We start from the raw sequence: 12,517 nt of genomic DNA, 5'->3' as shown, positions 1-12,517 counted from the left end.
AGGCATGAGAATTGCGGGTTCAAATTTGAGAGCAGAATAATGTCAAATGTTAGGACCGTGTCGGCCAGTCCACCCCTCTCAGGACACTAGATAAATATATGTGGTGGGACCAATATAGAGTAATGGTCTCCTTTTAAACAAATCACAAGTCATAACCATTTGGTTTGAAAACAAAATTGGTTCCTTAAACACGGGAAACATATAAGAATTTGAAAACTGAGCCTAAAAAACATATTCATCATTGTATATGTGTTTTCTGTTTCTAAAACCGAAAGAAACCATCATAAGTATGGATTGCTTTTTAAAACAAAACCAACTGGTTTTCACTTCTCAAAAACAAAATCGTAATTCAAGAATGTATTTCAAGTTTTTTCACTGAGGCTCAGTTTGGAAGGAGTATAAATACAAATATGTAGGGTACAAATATATACAAAATTTAATACTTTACAAATTTGTATCTGTGTTCCTTCCAAACTGAGCTTAAATACAAATACAAATATATATAGTGCAAATAAATATAAAATAATACAAAATATAAGGTTTTACACTCTACATATTTACATTTATACTCTTTCCAAACTGAGCCTGATGTACGATTTCAAAAACAACTGGAAACAAAAACATTGTAGTAGAACGCTCCCTAATTAGTTTCTTGGTACAAAATATATCAAATGATCGATTGAAGATCAAGTTATGAGCACAGATCCAAAACAGTTTGGAAGTTGTCTTGCTGAACTGAAGTACAGAATAAGCAAAGTTGGTATTAATAAAAATGTGTGGAAATTAGTACATGTACCGACCTTATTATCTTCTCTGGGTTTGGAGTTGTTTGGTCAATTCCTTTAGATTTGAAGAATATATAAGGTCGGTCCTGTTGATGCAAATGTGTTTGTCTTAAGAATGTGCTTATATATATGTGAATGCTTTTGATAAATTAATCCCTTAAAATTGGGCGAAATGAAGCCTATTTGACCGACTACCACATGGAAGAGGACACACTTTTGTATTTTCTTCTCGAGTCTTTTGGGTTTCTTGAATTTGCTTCAGTGCCCACTAACCAAAAGGGTTTGGAAGAGAGACGATTTTAGTATTTATTTTGCTTATCCATGGAGAGAATAGACTCATTAAAATTTGACAAGCATCCAATGGAAGTGGGGGAAGTGAGAGTGGCCACTCCCCCACCTTCTCTCTCCTCTCTTCTATTGTGGGTATACAAGTTTCAAGCTTATACTGAAAGGGGGAAAAAGTACATAAAAAACCCAATAGAAAAGCTAGCAGTTTTGGAAGAAACACTGACAATGAGAGAGTGTTTGGTGCCTTTGAGCATGATGATAGAGATGTGTCTTTCTACAAGTATATTTTAATTGGATTAAGTTTTAATCTTTAGAGAGAGAGAGATTATTTATTGTAATGAAAAGGGATTGACTGGTTACTGATTGTAACAACAGTGGAAGTGGATGATTAACTATATTATTATATACAGTTTAAGAGGAGGAGAATACATCATATGGTCCATTGGTACCAGAGTAATAGTGATAAAGCTTCTTCTCTTTCCCTCCTGTACTTGTCATGGGGAAATGTTTTCAATACACGGGTGAGAGATGCATGGGGTGTCCTCTATGCGATGCCAATTTGATCTCCTTCAGTGATGGCAAGAGTTCACTGACTTCTCTCCGGTTTCATTTCATTATATTCCAATCTAGGGCACCTAGAGATATTTCTCTTGGATTTGGCTTCTGCTTTTGGGGCAAACCTTCATGTTTTATGTGTCACGTGGGGTTCACATGGGCCTCTTTGTGTGAAAGGGAGGGTGGAGGATGACAGTTTAACTGTGTTTTATAGTATTGAATGGACTCTTGGAGTTTCAGACAAAGCATAAAAAGCATCACTTTGTCTTCTGCTGGGTGAAGCATTGAATGCTTCTGAGCCAGTATTTGAGGCTAGTGGTGGATAATATAACCTTGTCAAGTAAATGAAGATAATTCATGGCCAATGCCCCCTGGTCTTCATTATGGTTGGAACCCATTTTCCTCATAACAGACTTAAGATTTGAGAGAGACAAGACTCCTGCAAATTAATACAAGGTGGGATTTGGGTGAATGTTAAGCTGATTCAAATGTTCTAATTAAATGATGGGCGTTTTTGAATGTTTTTCTTAGAACTGTTGGTGAATACACATTCATTTTCTACAATAAAGAATCAGAGGGTTGGCAGTTTGGGTATAATGTACAATTATACCCATTAATGGAAGAAAAAAGTATAATATGGGAAATGTTCATGTAAAATTCGGTTTCAAAAAGGAAAAAATATGAAGAGAAAATTGGTTAAAAGTATATATGCGGTAAGGTAAAAAGATTGGTTAAAAATAAATATTTTAATAAGTTGTATTTTTTATTATAAGAAAAGATTATGTTACCTTTTAAAAAATATAGAATGAAAATCTTGCCATATTTTCTGCCCAAATTTCTCATTTTTTATAATATATAAAAAATAAAGCATTCCTGTACTTTTTTTTTTTGAAAATCTTCATTATTCATGTATCATATATGTTTATTAAACATTATCATATTTCTCATATCTTCTAATGGTTCAACATTAATTCATTTTCGGTAACAAAATTCAAAATTACATGCAATTTGTATGGTCAACACCTGCTACAGGAAGACCAGAGGCAGGCATCAAGTAATTAAACAAGAATAAAATTACTAAGCATGGTTGAAGGTAGAGAGAGAGAGAGATTGTCAATTTCCTACTTTGTGTAAGCTGAATGAAAATACAGTAATTCGATTTTATGATAAGTAAGCATCAAAGCTTGTGTCCCTGTCGGAGTTACAAACAGTGAAAGGTAGAAAAGCGCCTCCTCCAAAAGGCCAAAACCATTCCAACTCTGATTCATTGTTTTGTTTCCGCTTTTGCTTTTTAGCTCTCATTCTCTTCCATTTTTGTTTGCATAATAGATAAGCCAATTTGGACATGCATTTAATTCTCTTTTTCTAGTTGCAAATGATCAGCGTCAAGTTTGATCCATTAATATTTATTTATTTATTTTTTGAAGTCTGATCAGGCGAGATCCATTAATATTTAGGGGCATTCTTTTTTTTTTTTGGATTTTGAGAGGAGGGAAAGTTGGTCAATGGGATTTTGATTCCCATTGACCAAGAAAGTCATGTTCATTTTTCAGATTTATGTGGGGCTAGTGAAAGTTTATTTTCCTAGATATCACTTACCCCTCATATGTGGGTAAATTAACTTTCCCATCTAGGGGAAAGTTGCCAATACTTGAATGGGACAAAAATGCCCCTTTTAATAATGGAATTTTTATGGCTAAGATTGTCATTGCCTTATTTACATGGGAAATAAAAGAACATAGGTAATTGCACTTACTAAGGTAAGTATTTCCTGAAAAACACTTGCCCAGATAAGTGCATTTACCCGGGCAAGTGACTTACCGAAAAGCGAACGGGGCATTAGATTTGATTCAAATCTGAACTATGGCTCCCCTCCACCACCCTCTAGTGCTCTGCCCCTCAACAAAACCTCTTGCATGTTTTGATTAATGCCACCTGATTAGTTGCCATTTTTATGATACCGGTTAATTGGCTATAAGTTTTTCAAATATCATGTCTTTCTAGTGTCACAGTGAAACCCTTTTAGACCTTAAAGTTTCATTTTCCATAACACTTTCAAGTTTCAACCTCCTCCCTCCCCTCCCCTAGATTGTTTTTGTTTTTACTTCTTAAAAATTCTCTCTCATATCTTTTCACTTTCTTAGGGGGCGTTCTTTTTTTGGATATTGAGAGGGGGGAAAGTTGGTCAATGGAATTTTGGTTCTCATTGACCAAGAATCCCATGTTCTTTGTTCATATTAATGTGGGGACCAAGGAAAGTTTATTTTTCTGGGTATCTTTTAGGTTGGTAAATAACTTTCCCATTAAGGGGGAAAGTTTCCAACACTTGAATGCAACAAAAATGTCCCTTTTAATAATGAATTTTTATGGCTAAAATGATCATTTTCTTTTTTACTTGAAAAATAAAAGAACATGGGTAAATACACTTACCTGGGTAAGTGTTTTACAAAATAAACTTATACAAGTAATTACATTTACCTGAATAAATAACTTACCAAAAAGCGAACAGGCCATAAACTATTGAATTCACAATCTTATGTTAGTTTTTATTTTTATTTTATCCTGTTATTTCATACAACAATACTAATATATCATTAATAAAATGAATTAGAAATTTAACTTGAAAACAATTTCTATAAGGCTATATGAGAGAGAGAGAGAGTATTTGATGTCTACATTGATCAAATTGGAAGCCTAATTAAAAAGGGTAGATCTGTGGTTTATCGAATGTATCATGCAAAAAAAAAAAAGGACATTGATCAATGATATCTTTGGTTTGCGACATGAAACTACATTTTTATAAAACATAAATCAATGATAACTAAAATGTCTTTAATGTGATTAATTGATATCTAAATTTAACGAGCAGCTATTTATTACCTTATTGGTATCTAATTATTATCGGTGAATTCAAAATTGAATTCATTGATAAGATCAGACTTTATTCAAATTTGAACAAAACTAATGATACAATTTGCAACTTCTTTTTGTCCCACATACACAAAAATGGATTGAATAATTACTAAGACATATGCTGAACATAACCATGTGAGGTACAATTTTGGAGCAGATTGGCAAGATGCAATAAACAGAGTCAACTCGAAAATAACTGGATCATTTAGAGCATATCCAAATGAGCCGCCATTCTTCTATCGTCCACTTACTTTTAAGGTGTTATTATTCAAAGCAATTCAATCAATCAATCAATCAATGAAAAGTTATCCCAAATTATCCTCTGGCCGGCTAAGAAAACAATATCATTAAATAATTATATAAGTTATGTTTGGCTGTCGAGGATGTATGCTTTTAAAGCACAAAAACAATAATCCCCAATTAGTGATTTAGGGCTCAAAAGTGTTTTAGCTTTTGATTATAATATTTTTGAAAGTTTTTTAGTGTAAAATACAAAAATCTCCCCTTAAATTTTGACAATTATAAAACCCTCGCTTATAATTCATTTTAACAAATACATCTCTTGAACTTTTGATAAACTCAACAAAAACCTTCTTTCTATTACTGTTACATATGGAAAACGTTAGATTGATGTACCAGTTTATTTTAAATATCTCTTCTACTTTTTTATAAATTATTTTACATGTAAAGTTACTGAAATAATCCCATTTTAACTTAATAAAAAAACATATTTCAATAATTTTATATGTAAAATTACTGAAATGATTTTTAAAAGAGGTTTTTATTGAATTAAAATGAAGTTATTTCAGTAATTTTGTATGTAAAATAATTTATGAAGTGGTAGAATGGATATTTGAAAAAAATTAAAACATCAATCTAATATTGTTTGTGTGGGACAATAACGAGTGGAACAATAACGAAAATGAGATTTTTGTTGAATTTCTCAAAACTTCAGGAAAGGTATTTATTAAAATGAAATCATAGGGAAGGTTTTTATGATTGTTAAAATCTTGAGGGGAGATTTTTATATTTTACCCCTTTTTTTTATTCTACCGTCGTAAACTTAAAAGTACATGTTTATTAAATGAAACCTTAATGGGGGTAATTAATGTTGGTTGAGTGAGAAACACGTTAGGAACCATGAATCTCTCCTCACTAATAAGCTGATGGTCGGCTGTAAGCGACCTTTTCCCCTTAATTTGATTAATCAATCCATGCTCTCATGCTCTTACTTCTCTCTTTCAGTCCTAGAGCCGTTACCCACAAAATATGGACGTACTTAATCCCATATAGCTCCACGTCCCCACAGAGAGAGAGAGAGTGGTCCGTCTGACATGGGCTGCACCAGTATACTTACATTGATGGTGAATTGCATCGATGAGCTTTGAGAAAAGGGAAAAAAGGGTCGGCTGGTGTTTTCATCCCAACAAATATATTTCTATACATGGATGTTTGACAGTTAACCATTGACTAAACATCTTCATATATATATATATATATATGACAGAGAAAGAGATTAGTGGCATACCCATGAATGATAATGAGAAATTTTATGGATTTGGTGAGGAAAATTGAATTGGGTCGGCAGAATTTGATGATTTGTGAAGTGGGGTTTGAAGCAAAGAAGTAGAGATTAATGGTTTTGTGAGAGAAGTTGCTTTTGAAGTGGAGTTCGAAACAGAGAAAAAGTGGGACTTTTTCTATTTAACTTAATAATAAAGGTGGAGAGAATGAGAGCCTAGCGTGTAACTATCTTTGCTTTCACTATTTTTTGTTTTTTTATTTTGCTTTCCAATTTGCACTATAAGTTATGGATGGCATCACGGCAGCCGAATCGAGTCGTTCCCAAACAACCGACAAAAACGTCAAACTCTTCTTCTCTTTCCTTCCAAAGATTTTCTTTTTTCTTTCTTTTTCTTCGATTCAATATACACTAATTTCTGGGATTGTGATTTGGGCACTCTCTGTTTTTGATCCTTAACCTTAAGGATACCTCTTTCAAAGAGACAAGATTTATTCTTTACGGGAAAAAAGGTATTACTTTGTCTTTTCTTCTCCACACAGCAAACTTAATTTGGCCCGTTTATAGAGCTTAATTTGTGTTGTGCCCCATCTAAATTTATTAAATTAGAATGAGGGTGTGCCCAAATCACCACCCAACCCATTTTCCCAATGTTAACACTGTGGGCTGGCCTCAACTTTCAGCTTTGACCTTGTTGCCACCACCCAGCACTCCAGCAGCAATCTGAGGAGGAAAACTCACCTCACCAGCATAGACTAATAAAGATCCACCGCCCCATTTAGAAGGGATTCAAAAATGGAATTTATTAATGTTTCATATTCATAGATCAATTATCAGTTCATACATTTTGGAAAAAAATTCTCAGCAATTATCAGGCATTTGATGTACAAAGGGAAGAAACACAAAATATTACAGCCTTTCTACCCCTTTCACTCCTTAATTTGCAGCCTACAAATGAAACTCCAATTATTCTATTATATATATATATATATATATATATATATATTTGCATGATACAAGTCTTTCATTATCCATTTCTCTAGCATCTTATGATAAACGCTTATTTTAATCATCTTATCATAAACATGTTGTGTCGGGATTTTGTTTGTATCGTCGGTACCAAATAAAGTTAAAAGAAATAGGGTTAACTCAGGTTGGCATCTGAGTAAGAAAATTAGCCCATTCCTGTCACACTGCAACATACAATATTTGCATTATGCGACTATATATAGTGAGTTGGTTTGTGTATATTTATATAGATTTTATTAAAATTTAAACGAACCCATACTCAATTTTCATTTTTCACCACTAATTTTAGCAAATATTTATCAAAATAACAGTGCCCACATCATCATCAACGGTTTAAGTACAAAATTAAACCGCGTAAATGTAAATACTGAAATGGGGGTTATTCATAAAGAATTCCATGAAAACCCCATAAATTCCCCTTCTTGCCCATGTCCCATGCCCTTCCCTACAAATTCCTGGAAGCATAGGAGAAATGAAAATCAATATCAAAACTTTTAATATTTTATAACAAGCAAAATGAGAGGAGAGAGAGAGAGAGTGAGAGGCAGAGAGCAAGGTTAATGAAAGACATCCTCTGTTTTTATGTTACACAAAGAACAACACATAGACATCAATCAAGTACACAAAGAGAACAGAAAGTGGGGAAGCAAGAAAGAAAGAAGAAAAGAATAAACAGAAACCAGCTGAGCTCCATCTCTACCTACAGTCCAAAAGCTACAAGCTGGTTTCTATCAAAACTTCTCTCTCATGCTGAAAAAGAAAAGAGAAAACTAAGCAAAAATGAAATTTGAAGAAGGTAGAGGTAAAACCCAGAAAGGGGTTGTGATTTGTGATTCGTGATAAGTGGAGGTGTTGGGAGAAGACTCCGGGGATGTAATCCAAAAGTATCCCTCAGGTAAAGTCTCCTCTGTACTAGGACGGAATTAAGGGTGTGCCAGAATCTGTAGGCTTTAGACCTGTTTCTCCAAATCTTTGGAATTTATAAACGTGCCGTGGAAACCGTATGGAACTCGAGAAGGTAGCTTGACTGAAGCTTCCAACTGTAAATTAATGGCGTTTACAATCAGAAGCTCTGATTTTGATGTCTTCTCGTCGTGCATGAAAGCCAGTATGTAGCCATCATCTTCTCTTTCCGAGTTGTTGGGGTCCCTCGGCAGGAAGAATGGCTCGCCACCGTAGCATCGGTCTCCATAAATGAACTTGTTCACTTCTCCGGTGGTGAGGTCTACCTTGGCGATGCCAGAAACTCTCGGCCATGGCTCGGCAATTGCTAAATAGGTGAACTGGGTCTTCCTCCCCAATCGGTTCCGGTTCACCATTCCGGCTTCCAAGTTCAATTGTTGGGAGTCGGAGATGATGGATCGACGGGTGGACTTACCGGTCCTTAGATTGAGACGAATCTCTGAGAGAACGCTCTTCAGACCCTCTTCGCATTCGTTGAATATGGAGTCCGGCGGGGTCATGCAGGAACCGATGACAACGACCTCGTCGGTCTCGGGCTCCTCCCAAGCGTTCCAGAGGTGGAAGCAGAAGCAATCGGGCGCTTCGACCCATCTGATCCCCGAAGCGTTGACGGCGTTCTTGTCCAAGATTCCGAACCGGGAAATCTTGTTCTTGTCGTAGACGACCGGAGAGCCACCTTGGATCATCTCCTGGAGCTTGAACACCACCTGCTGATCGGGTATCACCACAAACCTGTCGGTGATTGCGAAGTCGTGCATCATGGTGGGCTCAGCAACAGGAATCTCGACGTCAGGTGACTTCTGGCCATCTGGGGAGAAGCTGAAGTACTTAAGGTATGGCTTCTGAACGACATCGTAGCTGAGAGCAAAGAGCTTGCCCGAGACTGGGTCGAGCTTGGGGTGAGCAATCATGGCGGACCGGAGCTGACCCTGGAAGTCGTAGCGGCCGACTGTCTCAAGGTCACCGGAGGGAGTGATACGAACTTGGTAAGGGAGATCGTCCTCGGACATGGCAAGAAGACGACGGTTAAAATAAACAAGGCCAGCGTTGGCAACTCCGGTTCCCTGGGTGTGATCGACAATCCCGAAAAGTCCTCTGGCATAGAAGAGAAGGAGCCGAGCAATACCAGAGTGGCCGTGAAGCTCACCAATGGCCTTCGGAAAGACAGGGCGGCCAAGGGCTCGTTCCTGAACGAAACGCTGCGTCTCAGTGAAGCGGCAAGCGTAGCTAGCGGAGCCGTCGTGGATGCTAACAGCGTGAACCATGCCGTCACCATCGAAGAAATGGTGACCGGCGACGGGCTCGAACAGGGGATTGGCGCCGTTACGAACGTAGACGCCTTGAATGCAATCGGGGATACGGCCAGAGACGGAGAGGGAATGGGAGACAGGTTGCTCGGGCACTGGTGCGAAATTGCCGGCGATTTGAACGGTTGGGTCGGCTGTCTTGGGGAGTGGGTGCTGGCGCTCGCTGGATATCAAGGCGGCCTCGACGGCATCCAACGCCATGGCAGCAGCACGTTGGAGCAGATTCCACTGTGGAGGAGGAGGAGCAGGCGAAGCCTTATTGGTGTTGTAGTTGGCGGGGAGTGACGATGATGAATCTTCTTTGTTTCTGGGTTTGGGTTTGGGCTTGGGGAGGGTAGTAGTACTAGTAGTAATAGCGGGAGAGGGAGTTGTGGAGGAGGAGGATTGCTTTGGGAAACGGAGCAGTGAAGGAGTCTGCAGAGAGCAATGGAGATGGGCTCTTCTACTGGGCCTCTTTAAGCTTATGGACTTGGAACTGCAGCCCAAATCCATTAATGAAGAGGGATGATGAGCATGAGCTCGTTTGGGATTGACCCATGTGCTAGAAGTTGTAGCAGCAGCTGCTGAAGAAGCCATTGTTTTTGAAGTCTTGGGATGGGTTGGGTTGGGATCTAAAAAGAAGTCTGCTCTGTATATCTCTGTATTAGAGAGAGAGATAGAGAGGTACTAGAGAGTGAATGAATGGTTGCTTTTGATGCGAATTTATGTTGCAATGGAATTGTGTTGTGAGATATTGATGTTTTCTTTTGGTTTTTGGAAGAAAAGAAAAGAGAGGGAATGAGTGAGAAGGGAGAGGAAGAGAGAGGTGTGATTTGAAGAGAGAAGTGAGGGAGGTATATATAGAGTTGGAGACTGGAGGAGGGAGAAGAGAAAGGTCATAGATAGAGGTCCTCCTCGACATCTATGGGATGACCACGTGGTTGATTTGTGGAAAGAGCACTCCCCATTGATGTTAGGATTAAAAAGAGGCAGAGCAAGACAAACCTGCCTTAGAAAGTTTGACACGACCCCACCCCTCTCTCTCTCTAGAAAGTCGTTTATTTATGAGAGAGATTTGAGTTATTAGGAGAGAGTTCCTTGATTTTTGAACCATGGCACGTAATAATATTTGTTATTCAGGTCAGTATACAAAAAGCATATAAATAAATCTCCTCTCACTCTATTCACTAAAGCCTATGGTAAATTATGGTCCTTTTCTCCTTGTATTCCCTCTTCGAAGAGGTCATCTCACCCACGTGGCCGTCTTCTCTCTTCCTTCCCTTGAAATCTAGGTCACATCACTACCCCACACCCCTGCCCACAAACACATCTCTTTCCCCCCTCTCTCTCTCTCCTCCTCCTCCACCACCACCACCTGAAGACGTAAAAATTCTTTTTTTTTTTTTCCAAATGAAACCCTTCACTGTTTGTTTATGCTTGGCATATACCACAGAGGGAGATCCAAATAATCCAAATGATAAAAACAATCTCTAGGGTGTTTTATTGAATTAATGTTAAGGATTCAAGAGTTATGAGAGATATCTAGAGATAATGCAGTTCCTTAATTGTTACTTGTGATTGAAAGATCTTGGATTAAATGTTTGGAAAACTTAGATGGGATATCATTTCAAGAAAAAAAAAGAAATTAAATAAAAAGAAAAACTGATGGGATGGTGTTGTCCAATTTATTGCTTTTCTTCTTATTAATTAATTAACTATTTTTGACACCTTTTGCCTTTTTTTCTTTCTTTCATAAATTAACTATTTTTTATCCTTGCAGGAAAACTTAGATGGGATATCATGTGCATTTACATATGAGATGACAATGATACTTAGGGATTGTCACTTTCTAAATATTTCATCAGAGGGAAGGGTAAGCTAAAAGTTAATTTAAGTGCTAGAACTGTGATAAAGGATTGGCTACTAATTAGAGTGTCCTATTTATAACTTCTCTCCTTAACATTTTGTTGTGAAATATATTTTTACTAGATAAAGAACCTTTTGACAATGCCAACTTTTAGAAATTTATTCAACTTCCAACTCGGGTCAGATTTCTAATAAAATCTACAAGAGGCTTAGTATAAGATGGTGTTTAGTATCGATGTAATTTTTGGAAGAAACGGTTCCAGTTCAGCATTGGATATAAGTTTAGCAAAAAAATGCTTAAAAAGTTATTTGGTAGAGCCGTTTATTTATTGAAAATCATGTGAACTGTTTATTAAAAAAAAGACTAGTTTTGATGTTTTTCATTTTCCAGACCAATTTTTTACTGTTTGGCTTATATGATACTTAATGGCGTCTAGTCGTGCCTAATGCGCTGAGGTATAAAAAAGCGTACAAAATGTTTAAAGTAGATTTTGTCTCGTTTTTCAAGACAAAATCATACAAAACCTTCATCTTATAAACACCATGGATACCAAACAACCTCTAAAATTAAAAAAAAAAAACCTTAAGAACATAAAAACTAAATGTCTACTCTTTTGGGTGGCAAGGAATGGTTAGGTACCCTAGGAAATGGCATAGTCCACCCATTCACACTGTCATTTTCTTTTAGCATATATCTCTTGTATAAAGATATGTTTCATCCTTCACAAAACACTGAGTTCTTTCTATGTTCTTTCATCATTTCCTTTTAGGTAAAGATTCTTCCTCTCCTCCTATAACTTAATGCAGTTTATTATTATAAAAGGGCTCCAAACCAAAAGCCAATCATCAAATAATAAACATATCACCACCCTTTTCCATTCTAGGACTACAACATCTTTTAACACATTTATAAACACCAACAGGCTGCTGAATCCCCTTACTGATAATGTCACAGATGACACTCAATTCAATCTAAGGAAGGTATATGGAATTTATTCGAAATTCATCCACGTGTCCACATGCGAGGTGGCTGATACACTTGTTGATCAGACGACCCTTTTTATTTATTTCTGAAAATTTATAGTCAGTCTGGTGGTATATTAATAATCTAAGCAATGATGGGCGGCTTTCTAGTGCACCACCCTTCTTTTTTTTTACCTTTTCATATTTCAATATGAAACTTTGTTTATTGTTTGTTGTTTGATTAAGGTTTCATGCATTTGGCATTCCCTAGATTTATTTCTTTTTTGTTGCTAAAATGTTTCTATGAATATTAAATTTTTAATCACAAAAAAAAAAGATAAATCCTT

The 12,517-nt window shown here is 36.7% G+C and overlaps 1 pseudogene across 1 annotated transcript; it reads right to left on the bottom strand.

The window, feature by feature from the left end:
* Window positions 1–7,649: 7,649 nt before the first annotated feature.
* Window positions 7,650–10,536, bottom strand: LOC104590616 (9-cis-epoxycarotenoid dioxygenase NCED2, chloroplastic pseudogene; annotated as a pseudogene). Its single transcript, XR_016085154.1, has one exon. The product of XR_016085154.1 is annotated as a 9-cis-epoxycarotenoid dioxygenase NCED2, chloroplastic pseudogene (transcript).
* Between the last annotated feature and the right edge of the window lie 1,981 nt (window positions 10,537–12,517).

The sequence above is a fragment of the Nelumbo nucifera genome, chromosome 4, assembly GCF_055504915.1.
Source record: "Nelumbo nucifera cultivar China Antique chromosome 4, China Antique-T2T, whole genome shotgun sequence".
NCBI lineage: Eukaryota > Viridiplantae > Streptophyta > Magnoliopsida > Proteales > Nelumbonaceae > Nelumbo > Nelumbo nucifera.
Note: the sequence above shows the minus strand (reverse complement) of the source record. Positions and strands in the feature narration are given on the sequence as shown.